The sequence below is a fragment of the Lagopus muta genome, chromosome 5, assembly GCF_023343835.1.
Source record: "Lagopus muta isolate bLagMut1 chromosome 5, bLagMut1 primary, whole genome shotgun sequence".
In the NCBI taxonomy this organism is placed as follows: Eukaryota; Metazoa; Chordata; class Aves; order Galliformes; family Phasianidae; genus Lagopus; species Lagopus muta.
This window is the reverse complement of record NC_064437.1, coordinates 39,288,911-39,305,058: the sequence shown is the minus strand read 5'-3', so window position 1 is coordinate 39,305,058 and position 16,148 is coordinate 39,288,911. Positions and strand designations below refer to the sequence as shown.

At 45.6% G+C, this 16,148-nt stretch overlaps 1 protein-coding gene across 2 annotated transcripts in view; it reads left to right on the top strand.

Annotated features, from left to right (window-relative positions):
• The window catches only part of RTKN2 (rhotekin 2), a 189,228-nt gene that overhangs the window by 65,689 nt on the left and 107,391 nt on the right, over positions 1-16,148 (top strand). Inside the window, exon 2 of one of the 2 annotated variants that reach the window (XM_048946439.1) lies at positions 110-224. The exons of the other annotated variant lie outside the window; for it this stretch is intronic. The gene's annotated coding sequence lies outside the window, so the exon portion shown is untranslated. The remainder of the gene's footprint in view (positions 1-109; positions 225-16,148) is intronic. 2 annotated transcript variants of the gene reach the window in all.

Genomic DNA, 16,148 nt, shown 5'->3' with positions numbered 1-16,148 from the left:
ATGATTTGAAGCTTTCTTTCCCCTTTTTCTGCTCCCTTCCCCCAGTTATTAATGAAAGTGTGTAAATTTGTATTCAGTAAATGCTTATGAGTCTTTTTTTTTTTTTAAGATTTTTTTTTTCCTTTTGCTTCCAGAAAAAGTTAACAGCACTTGCTACCCATGTGGTGGAAACGTCTGGATGACTATGAATCCACAGCAAACTCTCAGCTGTATGGCTGCTGCAGGTAAACTCAGAGATTAATGATATTGATGATGTGGAAAGCACAAAGCTGAGCAGGAGCTTTCTGCTTGTGTTAACTGCTTGATGGTACTTCGAGTTCTGTACTGTATTCGGGTACAATCTTTTTCATTATCTAAGAGTTCTGCAGGTTCACTGGACGGAATTGACTTTGTTTTGGAAGTGTGATGAGATGGGGCTGGCAGATGTGGTAGATGGGATTAGGCAGACCTGCCACCCTGGGAAGTACGGGAGACGGATTATGGTTGTGAGATACTGGAGTCAAGATTCCAGTGTGTCTTCATTTCTCCTGTGTTTTTGGGAAGGTGAAACTTGAAGTCCAGAACCTCAAGCCCAGGAGCTTTTATAACTAATTCCTGCTGTTTTCTGTTCTGGAATGACGGTGATCTTCCTTCAGCCTTTGCATTGTCTGAGAGCTCCGAGTACAAATGTGTTCCAGGGCTGAAAGCGGATATAGTTGTCAGTGTTAATGTACAAACGGTTATAGCTGGTTTTCAGAGGAAGCCTTTCTTTTAAGATGAAGTGTATACTGCATGCTTCTTGGAGCTGTCTTCTAAGACTTTCTACAGGTTCATGAAGGCTATATTGAATGTTGGTGAGTAGATAACAAAGAGGATGTGATTGAGCTCACATTTTGAATTAGCTCTTCCACCACATGGATTAGAGTCCACTGCCCTCCTTTTAACTGATGGATTCAACCATAGATTTACATTGCAGGATTGCTAACGCATTTTGTAAAGTCCATGAGCTTTTAGCAATGCTCTACACAGAGTGCAAATGTCGAAGTATGTGTATTTTTTGAGGTAACACTTCATGCTGCACTGCTAGCTTCTGAACTTGTATCATTATTAGCAGAGCAAGCATATGCTTGGAAAGATACTTTTTTCCTGAAATGCTGCTGGTGGTTTTGTTCAAATTTGCCTTGCGATACATGCTTGCTTCTACTATGCATCTTGTATAAGGAAAATGTTCTCTGATAATCAAAAGCTAGCAGAACACAGGAATATCACACTGTCCTGCTGTCTGCCTATCAGAGTCGTTCCAAAATGGCTGGTTTTGTCAAAGCAAGAGAAATTTACTTCTGAATGTGGCAAAGTCCTGATATGGGGGGTATCTCTGAAATGTCTGCTTGTGGCACTTAATTGTAAGTACACAATTATCTGTGACTGTCCTTTCCCCATTGTTTAGTTTGACCTTTCTGCCATCTTGGTGGGAGGTCTCATTTTTATGTGCATTTTGTGTACTTAGGAATTGAATGTAATTTATCTGTTTATGCGTTTTGCAGCATTCATAAGATGACTCTTTCCCACTGCACTGAATGCTTTCCCACTGAATGTGAATGATGCACACAGTGCTGGGCCGTGTATATTATTTTTCACCAGAAATACATTTTCTGTCATGCAAGTGACCAATTGTAGAGAAAAAAAAAAAAACTTGGGAATTGTTGCAAGTTAGGCATATTCATGACAGACAAGTGGAATGAATACGTGCACTGAGATGTTTTACTTTCTATAGCTCTTCTTACCACTGGACAGCTAAAATTCAGGCTGTCAGCATTAGCACCATGTTTCCCTGTTGGCCCTTCAAATTCCAACTGTGTTTGGTGAATTGCTGAGCTGAGTGCATTGGGGTGGGTGTGCATGATGCTGGTGTTGCGATCTGTGATGTCTAAAATAGCTTCTAGACCTGCATGCTTGGTGCTTCTAGAAAATCCTCTCCATTTAAGGAGTAGTGAGGCTGTAATGAGCTTGGAGTGGAAGTTCTTCACCATGGCTCTTCAGATACATGAGGCTACTGATGTGGGGATTGTTGCTACAAGTAGCAGTCTTTTCAGCACCTGGGCCTGTGCTGTTTGGAGGAGGTAGAAGAGAGGAGCTGGTGCACCAGCCATTCACAGCAAGCAGTGTAGTCTATTGCCCTTGGACGTGCTGGATACATCAACCAGGAGAAGGCAGGTGTCTCATTTGAAGCATGCTGCTTTACCAAGCATCCTGCACTGTATGGTTCTGTGCTCACTGAGAAGTTGGAGAAATACCCAGCCATGCAGTTTCCCTTTCCTTATTTCTGGGGCAACGATGGACGGGCAATTCCTATAAAGCTGCTTATGTGCTTTGGTAATTGGGGTCCAGGCTGCATACGGAGACAAAAGAGCCAAATGTAAACTCCAGCCATCCTGGGGCTTCTGTGTTTCTTTCTGTGGGGCTTCCAGTCCATTAAACTCACATGGATGCCACACTTTTACACTTGGAGCTTGTGTTGCACAGAGGGAAGTGTCTGAACAGTTGTCCTGTGGACTTATGTAGGGCAGTGCATGTTAGATGCACCTTCCTCTCCCCAAGTCAAGTCACATCTCCAAATTCATTCAGTTCAGAGCTGTTTGCCTCAGTAGATCCTTAGCCATCTTGTCTGATGTGCAGCTCCTATACCTACCACAGGAACAGCTCATGGTTTCTGATGGATTTTCTTCACCTAAATCATAGCAATTAGAGAAGCAGTAGTTAAAGAAAACAGCTGAAGAACAACAGAGCTACACAACAAGCTGCAGGAGCATTGCTGCTGTAGTGCTGGGTGTCCAGGCAGGATGCCCACAGTGCTGCAGCTGTTTTCCCACCTTACCTTAACTCTCCGAACAAGGGTGGAGAAGAAACAAGAAGAGCAAGACATTTCTGTGGCGATTGCAACATGCTGTGATAGGCTGATTCCCTCTCCCTGCCCTGTGACAAGCACGGTATAGGCCACAAAGGGCTGCAATCTTTACTGGGGCTTTTGGGGCTTTTTTTTTTCCCCTATGAATTCCGTCTTTGCAGTAACTTCTCCTTGCTGAAGAGAGGGGCACTGACTAATTAACAGCTGTTCAGTAGCAGATACTGTTGATAATTATCTAACTTGGAATACAGTTCTCCTAAAACTCCAAGCAGACACTTTCTAATGCCTGGATGATATGGGCTCTGTTTCATGTGTGAAACCAGCCCACACTGTCCTGAGAAGATGAATCCTACTGTTTGCAAATGTCTGCAGTAGATGATACCTGTAGGCATTATAGTTATCCTGCATAGTAGTCACCAGTGTATCACAGGCAACGACAGCACCGACTGATAGACTCGCTCATGGTTTTAAGTCAGAATAAAAAACAGGTTGGTAGGTACCTGTTTCGCTACTCTCAATATGGTTATCTTGCACTCAATGGTGGTTGTTTTCTTCTCTGTCTGAAATCACATTAACATTAGTCATGCAAAAGGCCATGGTGTTTTGAAATAAATATTTATCAACATATCCTATTGTGGTTTAGTTTTAGTCTCCTGATGTGGTTGACTGGTGTCTCATATGACCATGACATTTGTAAATAGAGCAAAGAGGGTGTGTCGTTGCCCTTTATTTTACTGTCTTCTTGGTAACTGTCAGATTATGATATTCCCAATGTCAGACCTTCATGTGAGATTGTAACACTGCAGACAGGAGAGTAAGTAAGCTGAGTCCTTGCAGTTGCCAGCTTTTCCAATTGCTCTTAGCCCTGTTTCCTGAAGAGTGATTCAGGCACAGAAGTGCAGTGAGCCAGTGTCATTTCATGTGCCTGTGCAGCTGGTGCTGCAGAAGAGCACTGGTCCCGCAAATGTCCTTTGGCATTATGAGTCCCAGGCAGATGCTGCAGGTGCCCTTGGGTGGCTAAATTGAGTCAGGTGATTTGTTCAGGCAGCTGCCCCTTTCCCTAGTTTTCTTCACCTGTTTCCTACGGGTGAAATACCTCCAGGGTGCGATCATCTGCTGACACCTATCAAGAACTCCTTGTACCTCCCCCAAAGCAGGCACGGCTCAATCCTCTTAGTTACACTGTAGCTACTGTATCACTCATTGCAAGCTCAGTAATTTGGGCAGTCTTCAGGAAAAACATTTTTTTCCCCCTTGATACCACTTGGGAAAACTTCCTTACGTGTATGGGAAAAACACATCTTGCCAGCAGATAGGAAAAAACCTTAGTTAAAACAGTGTAATGAATTAGCCTTTTTGTACATAATTGAAGGTAATATATGAGAGTTATACATGTAGATTCAAGGCTGCTGGAGCTGTCATACATAAGGTCAGTGAGGAGCTTGGAGGTGTGTGGGCTGCCATATGGCTGGCTGTGGTGGGCTGAGGGAGGTCGTGAGATCCATGAAAACTGCTTGGGCCCTTGTATCATGTCTCTTGTTTCTGATGATGAAACGCACAAAGCGTCTCTCCGTGTGCATTATGGTACTTGCTCTGTACTATAGTGTTTTTCTTCATAGAGATTTCTGTGGCCATGGTTCACAAGGAAAGTAATTTGTGATTGTGGGGAAGTTCTCCTCCACTGGAGGCGATGTTTGAGAGTGAGCAGGCAGATTTCATGCCTGGATGGCAGGCTGAGGCAACAGTGAGAGCAATGTTCATACAGTCGCTTCCACACAGTGAGGTGCTCAGTGTGTGCAGTTCTGCCAGGCCTGCCTGGAGATGGGGCTGACCAGACCCTGAGCTGCTCTCAGGTACTTCTCACCAATGCTGTCCTCTGAGGGGAGAGGCAAGGGCAGTGTGGTAGGGCACGTCCTACATGTGTGACTGCTGCCTCCTGTGTGTGTGTGTGCCACTGCCCAAGTGCTGATGTGTCCTTAAAGGCTGTGCAGGTGTATGAAACTGAGGGCCTGCTCCCATGAATGGCCAGGCATTAAGTTTAGTTCACTGTGGATTGTATTCTCAGCTTGTGTGAGCACTCCTGAGGGTCACCCAAACCATGCTGTGTTAGAGTAAGTGCTGTTTGTGTCTTTCATAGCCTGACAAAAGCCTGCCCAGCCACAGCTGCAGGAACACTGCAATCAGCTTAGGCTGACATGCTGATTCAAGTTCCTAGATCACTTTGGCTGTTTCAAACAGTCATAAGCTGCAAAACTAGAATACCTCATGGATGAAGCTACCAGTTATACAGTCGAGAATGAATGAATAAAACAAAGAAATGTAGAAACTAAAGTCAGTCAGCTTGTTGCCTAGGAGAGGAGGATTTACAGGATGCCAGTGTTCCTGCTGCCTTGAGGAAAAGCTCTAATGACAGGCCGGCAAGGCAGGAGAGAGCCGGAGGGCCTCATCATTGTGTCACACTGATGGCATGGTTCAGACCTCAGCTGCAGTGAGTGGGTGGCATCTATCGCCTTTGCTTGTCAAACTCCTGGTCACCAAATAACGAGGTGATTGTTAAGACCCTTCAAAATGTTTTATAGGTCTTGCATTTGCCCGTGTTCATTTTACATTTGCAAATCAGTGGAGTTCAGATGGGTTATCATGGGAGGGAATGCCTCCCAAGCCCTATGGTGCTGGGTGCATGCCATGCCCACACTAGCCAGGAGGTCGGGGCTTGTCAGGCAGCCTCAGCTCTTCTGGTTCCTAGAGCATCCTGACAGACTCTCCTGCAGTCCTAGATGTTCTGGGGCCAAACCAGGCCTTCTCAGCTCCAGGCTCTGTGGGTGAAAGGATGAAATGATGCCCATGGAGGCTTGTTGCCCATCTCTCCAAATGCATGTGTGCTGCCTGTTCATTTTCCTGCCTCTTCCAGTCGTATTTGAGGAAGAACTCCTGGGCTGTAGATCTAGAAACTGCTTTGGTATGAGTGCTAAAGGTGCTCTGTGATAGCTGGCATTGTTGGTATTTAATTTATTGATAGCATCCTGAAGTAAAAAGCACGTGTCTTGTTTTGGTGCTGCTCAGCAGCAGGACAAAATGCAGGAAAAACCTGATGGACACCTGGGAGCAGAGTACAGTGGGAGGAGCCCCGCTTCCCTCTCACCTTAGATTTTATCCTGAGGAGTGCAGAATTCATACAGTCAGTGCCTTCTCCATCAGCTCTGCAAAGCTAAAGATAAATGCTAATTGCCAGTATGAATGGGTGAACATCAGTCTCCGAAAAATGTGCTTGCTATTTTAGATAAAAACAAATCAATTCTCGGGCTTTTGAGAATTTAAGCTTCCATAAGTAAGCAATATATTTTTCAGAAGGAAGAGTTTCTACTAGAGGGCAGCACGGTAAGCCTCAGTAAGGACAGGCAGGAGTCCCAGAAAGCCCAAATTCAAATCTTAGTTTTGCCAGCATAACCCAATATATTCCTAGACAAATCAACTAGATCATTTATAAGATGTGAATAATCTTCCAGTGTAGCCGCAGTGTACTTTTCTGATAAACCCAGAGTGGTGACAGGTTTGTAGCATTGAGGAATAAAATTCACCTTGCTGATGGAGTACTGTGGTAGCTAATTAGGTAAAATGTTTTAGTGGTGTCTTTGAAGAAGGAAAGAGGCAAGTGCTGTCAGTTCCCTGACTGTCCAAAAATCACAGAGTGATGTATCATGTCTTGGAAGAAGCAATAGCTGAAATAGCCCCGTAGCTTATTGGCATAGAGTGAAGGGATGGTGCTGCCCTCATTCTTAATTTATCTGTTCTAAGCAAACTGAGAGCTGACCGAGGCACTGACTGATAAGCACTCGTGCTGTACAGGGAGATCTGGGTTACTGTGGGACCTCCTTCTGCCAGAGCGATCGGGACGCTGGAAGTAAAGCACAGGGAAGGTCTTAAAGAAGCAGTTCAAAACACAAACAAAAATCAGAACAAAAGAAACCAAAGTTTTTATCATTTTGTGTGTGACGGTGAGGCAGCCTTAGTTAGCATTTGTTTCATGGAACCTCTGCAGTTGATCAGGACAGGAGATGAGTAAGATCATGCTCGCTTATGAAAGCACCTTCTTCCAGAGACCACTGCTTGCTCCTGATCTGCTGCTCATTAGCCTCCGCCCTGTGATACTGAGTCATTATATTCTTTGCTCTTTTCCGTGGCTGCTTTTTGGTGTGGAAACTGAGACAAATATTGCCCCTCTGCTGGAAACCATCATCATGTCATCTTCATCGTCAGTACCTGTAAGCCTAGATGAGAAGGGAATAGGTTTATTTTTAGTTTGGATAATGATCTCTAACAGAAATGCTTTGAAGATCTGCCATGCTTTATGTTATTGTGGTGCGCCGCTCATGGCCTCTGACTTTTTTTCTACAATGTCACAAATGATTTTATTCCTTACAACAGAAAAGCTACTAAGCAGCCTTTAAAGCTACTGCAGAAAAAGGCAGTGAGATTCTACGCTTCTTGTTCATCAGCACTTGGTTCAACTCCAATGTGTTTGGCATGAGGCGCAATCATTGCCTTCAGCCCTACAGCTGCCTTGCAACCCTTGTTCAGTGTGCCACTGGATTAAATGCCCTTCCCACCTGCCTTGTGTGGCAAGCTCGGTTGTGCTTTGTGTTCTCAGCAGAGCAAGAGAGGAATTGCTTGCAGGGGTCACTGATGTCTTTCACTGGTATGACTCGCTTCCTTCACTTGGCAGGCGTTACTTGTGCTGGGCTATTCTGGAGAATGTGAACTTCTCCTGAACTGTACTTAACCGAGTAGGCTGGTTCAGGCTTGGTGCTGTGACTCAGATAAGCTGGAGAGAGACCCTCAGGACTTATGGAAGTAATTAGCTTAAGATGACTGAGATGGAAAGTTGCTAGCATGATGTGTTAGTGCAAGCAGATGCGTGCAGTCATCCCACTATGCCTTAATCCCTGAAGTGAGGCAGGAGCCTCCTGGCAGGGCCTGCTGGGCTGGGTAGTGGCCATCCCTGGGCAGTGGAACAAAACTGAAGTGGATAAAATCTTTAGTTAACAAAGAGTTGGGCACAGCTAGCAATTCCTCAAATGTCTGTGTCCCATGCTGTGTCACCTCTGCTCATGTCATTTCTGAACCCCAGTAACTGCTGTTTCTTCAGCACAATGGGTCTAGGTGGCACTTCACCTTTCCAGAACAGTTCATCAGCACAACTGTGTGATTTGCTATGTTAGTCAGCATATGCCTGGGGTTGGCAGCTGGGAATCCTGCAATGCTCTCTTGGCTTTTGGTAAGGAATAAAAAAGACAGATGTGGCTGGGGCTGCTGGTTTTGACAAGGCAGGGAGCATAAGGGTGCTCATCTCAGGGCTGAGCCCTTTTGAGCTCAGTGTGCCTTGCCTCCAACAGCAAAAACATCCATTTCACCTCTTTGCTGTGTTTCTGTGGGAATTAGGATGGCTGTGCCAAGTAATTCCACCCATTGTATGTGTACCACACTAGCAAATCTGATGTTGACTGTCTGAAAAGGCCATGTAGATGGTTGTAACTCTCAGTGACTCCTTTGATGGAAGGATAGGAAGATCACAGTAGAACAATTTTTCTGTGGCATAACAGTTGCAAGAGCTGGAGTAGGCCAAGCACTCATAGCACCCTGAGGACTGGAGGCTGCTTCTGCTTTCTCCATGTCTTTCTCTTAAGCATCTGTAGCAATAAAAACAAAGATGTAGGAAGAAGAAGAAGAGAACATCTGAAATGTTTTCAAATAAAGGCAGATTTTTTTTTTTTTTTTTTAAAGAAAGCTTGATGAAACAGTTTCACAGTAACACCAGTAATTACAAAAAGGACAAATCCTCAGCACTGAATAATTGTTCCCCTTGCAGTGAGCCTTGGTAAAACTCAAATAGTGTCTGACCTTATAGTACTAGTTTACAGTATCAGTAGTTTCCTGCCATGACTCAGTGGCTGGAACAGTAATATCTGTCAGTTTTTTTTTCCTCTCTCTTTCCAGATCTCTTTTGAAGCCTCTCTGAGTGGGCGGAGAGAGACAAGTGACAGATATAGTCCTGGTTCTTGCCCTTCCTCTTGCACCTTTTCTTTTTACAGATCAACCTGCTCCTGCTTTTTCTGTTCCTTTCAGCCCTTTTATCCATCGGACTTCCCTTCTGCGTATGTCCCTGAGCAAATCTGACTTTCCTTTTCGTTCCTGCTGATGGTGCCTAGGCCTGCTGATAATGCCTGGGAAATACTGAGCTCATTCACTCTGTGGCTTTTTCACTGGTACTTCTCCCTTCCTCTGCAGTTATCTTGCTGAGCCTATGCTGCTATAACAAACACTGTTACCAGCTGAGTTTGATGGATTTCATATGGTCTTGGCTGAGTATGGTTTATAGCTCGGAATAAAAGCTGCCTATGGGACTGGCAGTAGTCTAGTCTTTGAAGGCACTTCTTTACCTTTGAGACTTCCACAGTTGGGATGACAAATGACCTAGTACGACAACAACAAACCCCACTTGCATGGGAGTGGTTTTCATTCTGCCCTGTGGCTTTGGTGTCACAGGTTCCCTCTGGCCTGAGGCTGAGAAGCAGCAAGTGATGCTTACTGTCACCAAGCCCCAACACCTTCCCAGGGGGCCTGGAGTGAATCCCTTCCACTTGTGCAGCCCCTGGTGGAGCTGAAGGCTGTGATGACTGGCCCAGCCCGTAGCTCAGGCTCAGAGTCAGGGCAGCTAGGATAAAGAAAGGTGCTACATTCTGAAGCGTGAGTTATAATTGTGGCTCTGCTGCATACATCCAAGTGGTGTGTATTTTGGAGACTGACAACAGGTGAGATAATCTCAGGCCAAAGTTAAGTGGAAAACATTTTGGTCCCTTGAAGGCCTTCTTGAGCTATGTATGATCCTTTCACTTTCACCTGATGGTGGCAGCCCCACAGGCTGGTAACTGCACATGCTCTACAAAGGCCACTGGTGTGTGGAGCTGCTGGTGCTGCTCTGAGGTTCCCTCCTCAGGACACGTGGTGCTCAGGAACAGTTCCAGATGTGCAGGTGATCTATTGCTTGCTACCTGGAACTTGAATTTTCTCCTGAGAGGCATGGAGTCCAAAATGAAGATTGGGATGCTTGAACCTACTGATTCAAAGCTGGTCACAACTCTTGCAGCTCCTGTTTTTTTGGGAAGCCTCATGCTAATGTAGATGATGCAGCATAAATGTGTTTCAGGACAGAAGCTGAAGGGAAGATTTGTGGAAGATGGGCATCATCAACTTCTCCAGCAGGACATGTGAACTCTGCCATAGCTCTGGTTCTTCTCCAGAAATCTCTGGCCCTGGCCCTAATCTAGGCTCAAGCCAGCAATGTGTCTTGGGCAGGGGGGTTGGGAAACAGGTGATTTTGGTTCTAGAGCTTCTGTTGGGGGCACAGAAACCCTCATGAATCCTGATTTCTGAAGCTGGGTTATAAAGCTGGCTCTGCTCTGAACACCATGTTATCCACGTATTTCAGGCCAACTCACCCCACTCATCACAGGGTTTTGTTTAAGCTGCAGTCTAAGGATGCTTTTTGGTTTAAAAATAAAAATCAAATGGGGAAGCCATTGCAGGCTGCCGCTGCCAGCCCTCAGCTCTGCTGTGCAGCACCTGCTGATGGCGAGATGCAGGCCTGTGACCTACATTCAGAACAGGCACCAGAGCGGAGTATGGGTGCCAGGCTTCTCTTTAGCTTGCAGGACTTTGAAAATCAGCTTTTTAGTTACGCTTAAGGAAACTTGTGAGTAGTTGTTCTGGCAAAAAAGGAGGAACGCTTTTCAGAGCTGCATGAAGTAGAAAACAGATAGTTTGCCTTGTGTGAAACTGAAGAGACTGGTCTGTTAGAAAAGCCATGCTACTCAAACCCTGCTGGCCCTCCTGTTGCGGGGTCCCTGCTTCCATGTGGGTGTGTGTGCAGGAGGTCCTGAGGCAGGAGCAGCCGGGCTGAGGCTGAGGCGAGCTTCTGAAACGGCCGCTTGCCATGCCTGCCAACTGGAGGTAAACAAACAGCAAAGCACTGTGCTTTGCAAGTCGCTTCTCTGTCCTTTCCTACACATCTTGGATGTGTACTTAAATTTTTTTACAGTATGTGACGTATCCTGTGAGAGCGTAGTCCTTCAAAGCTCTGTCTTTGTGTGTATATGTAGTTTTTAAAAAAGCAAAGCTGCTTCTCCGACTCCCACTTTCCCATCAGTATCACTGTTCCCGCAGCAGTCACCCTTTCCACCTGGGCGCTGTGAGCACACCTGAGCCGGCCGGCTCTCCGCCTGGCCGCGAAACGCCTCGCGCTTCTCCGGCCCTGGGGGTGCGGGGCTCCGGCGGCCGCGTGCAGCCCCGTCCCGCCGCTCTCCCCGGGGCACCGGCGCCCTCTGTCGGCTCCCTGCGAACGGGCCGAGCGGTGCGGGGCCGAGCGGCTCCGGAGCCTGGCCGTGACTCCCAACGCCCGGCCCGCCGTGCGCCGTGGTTCGCCGTGCGCGCTCGCTTCAGCCAGAGACGGGCCGGAGTAAGATCGCCCGACGGATGACATCCGTCTCCTGCTCGTGCGCACTGCAGCTCTGCCTGAGAAGTCTGATTGCCTTTAGATCCCTGAGTTTTGAGGGATCTGATGAGCTGAAAGAAGTAGAAACCTTCTCAGATTTTGGGTCTCCGATAAGCTGCTCCACATAACAGAGAGAAGCAGCTGCTGGGAAGTCAGTAGTGGGATTTCCCACACAAGTCCTTTGTGTGATGATTCTTTTCCCTTTGCTTCCTCAGAAGCAAGCCTTGTCCTCAGAGGCTTTGTTTTTGCTAATGAGGAGTTTACCAGCTCACAGAGAGCCTCTCAAACTCATGTGAAAAAGATAGATGTGTTGTGGGACAGTCCTGGAGAGCTCCCAGGGGACACCATGCAGAGGGAGCAGGTCAGGTCAAGCTGAGTAATAGCAATAACCCAGGAGCTAAACTGCTACAGGCAGCCCTTCCACTTCACCTGAAGTTTCAGTTGCTTATTTTTAATAGTATGTGGTTGGGGGTATTATTCATGTTAATTTCAGAAAATGTTTTCCTCATACTGCTGTTTCCAAATTCAAATTTTAATGTGGATACCAGAATTCATGTGAGATTTCCTATGCTTCTGAAGGCTGACAAAGTGAAACTACTCCCATCATTTCAGAATAGTGTTTGTGATAACAAAAATTGCAGCGCTTTGCTCTCGTAAGCATTGTGTTGAGCGTATTAGGTCCATGTGCTGGGGAGTTTCAGAGCATAACTCAGTCATTCCCTTTGGATCTTGTTAGCATGGCCATGTATCGCTGTAGACGAGCACTGTGTTCAGTCAGAAGGGATGATGGTGGCTGAGGAACAGCAGCTGCCAGTGAAACTTTGCACTTCGTTTAAATCCAGTGCTCTCATGAAAGGTGATGGGACCTATGCTTTTTCTCATCTTCTCCATCTGTGCAAGAGAAGGAGAAAAGGAGGTCTGTTAGTAAAAGTGGGATTATACAAGGTTCCTGGAGTACAGAAGCTGCAGTAACAGTCCTGGGGATTCCTGCTGCCCTTCCAGCTCAACGGGGAGGTGGAGCTGATGGAAGAGGCAACACTGAGCCCCATGTCCTTTGCACACCAAGCGAGAGCCTGATACATTGCATCCCTAGAACCAGATGGGATCCATGAACCATGAAGAAGCTTTCTGCTGTTATCCTAATGAGCTTTTGAGTTTAAACTGCTTAAAAAATAAATATGTTCGGCTGATAGTTAAAGTACTTAAGCAAAGGGCTGTATCACATGGAGAATGGAGGTGCTTGTCTATTAAGTGCCCCCAAAAGCTCCCAGAAGATGCACAAAGTGCTCTGAATCATCATTTTACCAGGACATCTTAATTTCCTGGCTTTTTCACTGTTTTTTGGGGGTTTTTTTGTTTTGTTTTTTTTGTTTTGTTTTTTTTTTTTTTTTGTCATTTTCTTTCCTGCAAATCCTTCAGCCTGTCCTGCTCATTAGCAGCAGGGGAAATAACTTTGGAGAAACCCTCTCTGTAGTTTTGGATGTTTTCTTAATTTTCTACAGAAAAGCCTGCCAGCCCAAGGAGGGTCGAGTTCTTAACCCTGTTGGTCTTCAGAAAATTTCTCTCAGCTAGTGGGCTCTCAAGGCCTTGTTTCCTCAGGGGAAAGCAGAGGAATGGAGATGATGGAAGGTGGATTATTGGCACAGTTTGCTGCATAGACCGATATATCAAAATATCATCCAGTACAGTTTGTCAGGACTTGGTGTGTCACCTAGTAACAGACTTTGCAATTAGATCTCTCTATGGCTCTTGCATGTTTAAAAATATATATATATATATCCTACTGGCCTTGTGAGAACTCTGCTGTTTTACTCTCTTCAAGGAGCTGCTCTGGTTGAAAGACCATGCATGTTTTGTACTGACCCCAGCTGCAAAGCCCTGGAAAGCTTCTGCCCTAAGCTGCCCCTTTGACCATCTCTTTCTCCAGCGTTTACCTTCTGAATGTCCCCGGAGCATCACTGTGCACTTGACTGTGCCCAAGGCCAGCCCTTCCTTTCCCACAGTGTTCTGTGGGGGCCTGCTGTCTCTCTCCTTCAGTCTGCCTGGTAATGGGCGACCCAAAAACATGGGAGGCCTGAGAAACGCTGCTTCTGAGACTCCAGTCCCTTTGGGTTGATTGGTAGCCCAACATCTGGAGTAGTGACCTAAGTATTTGTGTATATTTGCCAGTCACCTTGGCAGAGGTGAATCATCCCAATTAATGAATTCTCTATACAGCTTTATGTAGCTATTGCTTCTGTAAACAAATAAGGAAACATGCAAAAAAGGGATGGTTTGAGCCAAGTGCTGCTGACAGCTGTGAGCATATAGCAGTGCTGTGTCTGAAGCGTGTGGCCCTTTGATGTCATGCACTCTGTGGCAATGCAGAGTGGTGTGGTTAATGAGAAGGTGGGGTGCGCTGCCTCCTGTCATCCCCAGACGAGAGCTGCAGGCACTTACTCGAGTCTTTAGAGCATCCTGCAGCATCAGTGGGCAGCTCCGCTGAGACTTTCGAGTGATTTGTTTTCTACAGCTTTGAAGAAGCAGCCTGGCTCAGCGCAGCTTCAAAGAATGACATTTTTAATATTTTGATTGACTCAGTGCAAAAAGGGATGAGACTCCAGCAGCCTGGAAAGGCACGGTTACTGTGGTAGGTGTTATCCAGTGATTAATGTCTCTTACTTTAAATCCAAGCCTCTCAGCTCCTTTTGTACGTTTTTGCTAGCAACAGCAGATCCTCTGCCAGTCTCTCAGGTTTGAATTTTTGAGGTGCAGATGCTAGTGCCAATTTTGGTTTCTTGGCAAATTGGGGTTTAGGAGTTCATCCTCAGCTATGCTTTCAGATCCGTGAGCAGTGTGCATGGAAGTAGATGATCTGTTGAGATGATTTATAGAATGTATTATTCTGCTTTCCTGCAGCATTTTTACTGTATGGAAAACATTTTGTGCTGATTATCACTTGCCACATGCATTTAATCTATTTTTGGTAATTCTTCAGGGCCCCATCACCATGGTATCCTAGCACCAGAGAACATAATGCCGATATCCATTCAATATGAACTGCTGATGCACAACTCTCTTTAATATTAACACAGCTTCGTTGTGTTACTTACCTTTCATTTTTCAAATATGATACATTTCTGCTTAAAAAAAAACGAAAAAAAAAGGCTTAAAGCTAAGATCGTGCTATAGATGGAAACATTTCTGGATGGACAAAAGGAATTAAGCATCCCAAGGGGCTGGGCCTGCCTGTTTCTCTTAGCTGCACTTTAGGGTGGTGTTGATGCACTTGAGATGACTTTATAAAAAAGAAAACAAACAAACAAAGAAAAACACAACATTGTTTAGCTTCAGTGAGGCAGAGTGCCGTGGGTGGCTCTGTCTTGTGGCTCCAGCTAAATGTTCTTTTCTACATGCTGGGCAGTGCTGAGTCTGTGCAGCATGTGACAGGTTGCTGCTGTTATGAGAGGCATTGGTGTATCGCGTGGAGGTGGTGGTCAGCGAGCCTCTTGCACAGCAGTGGAACAAGGTGCTGTCAGGCTCCAGTGCCACTCGCTGCCCCACTTCCAGCCCTGTTGACAGCAGAACAGTTCAGTCATTTTTAGTGGGAAAATGAAGTGTTTAGGTGTCAGAAGTGATGAGCGGGTAGAAGATAATGCTGGAAGAGGTTGTGATTCAGCTTTTCCTTTTTTCAACATAAGAGAAATTGTCTAAGGTAAATGTCTCTGTGCAAGACGTGTGTTTAATATGTTCGGCGTTTTTCTTATTACCTGTATTTATCTCCTGCTAAATCATTATGCAAATAATTCTGAAATAAATCCACAGAACTAAAATATGAATGAAAATAAGGATGTATTTATTCTTTTGGCAAGTACAAGTTCAGAGTTTATTTAAAATACATGAAGTGAACTACATGAAAAAAATCTAGGTGCTTTTGGATATTAAAAAAACCTCACAAGTTTGTGAGCAGATTCACTAGAAAAGTAAATTTTGAGAGCTGAGTGGTTTCTCATGGGGCGAGTGCTGGTGCTGGGTCTCATTTGCCCACTGCATCCTACAAAAGTGAATGGTGTGGCCTAATCAAAACACGGTGTTTTGATAGGCTTAGAAAATACTCATAGATGGATGGTTGCATCCCCTGGGAAAGGTCATGTCTTGCCTGTTTTAGCCACGGGCATCCACATGCTGTTAATTCACCCTGCTGGGAGGCAGGAATGGGTGCCTGAGGAGCACTGCCATCTCAAGAGTGCATGCTCCGTGCATACTGCTGCTCTGTGACTCTGGGAGAGCTGTTGGGTTCTCAGGAGATGAGCTATTGTGACTGAAGACCAAGGCAAAACAAACCACTCCAATGCACAGTATTGAGGCTGGGCTAGATGGTAATTCAGGGTAACAAGTGGTGAGCTGACCGTGCAGATAAGAACCACCTTTGCCAATAAGGGCACTATTTCTTTACCTTTTGAAAGGATATCCATTTTCTGTATGATGGTTTCCCATAACACTAGAAGAATGTTTAGTCTTTCCAGTGCATGCTGGAACTGTTGTTTGCAGTGTTCCATTTCACTAATTTCTGTATTATGCTCTACAAAGGAAGATACCATTGCAGGTACCTCTTGAATTAGTGAGGGCAGCAATAGCAGCTTGTGCTGCAGTGTTACCAGTGGTGGTCACTGGCCCTGGGTAACTGCCCTAAGATGAGATCCAGCCTGATGTGGCTCACCAGAGGCCAGGAGAAAC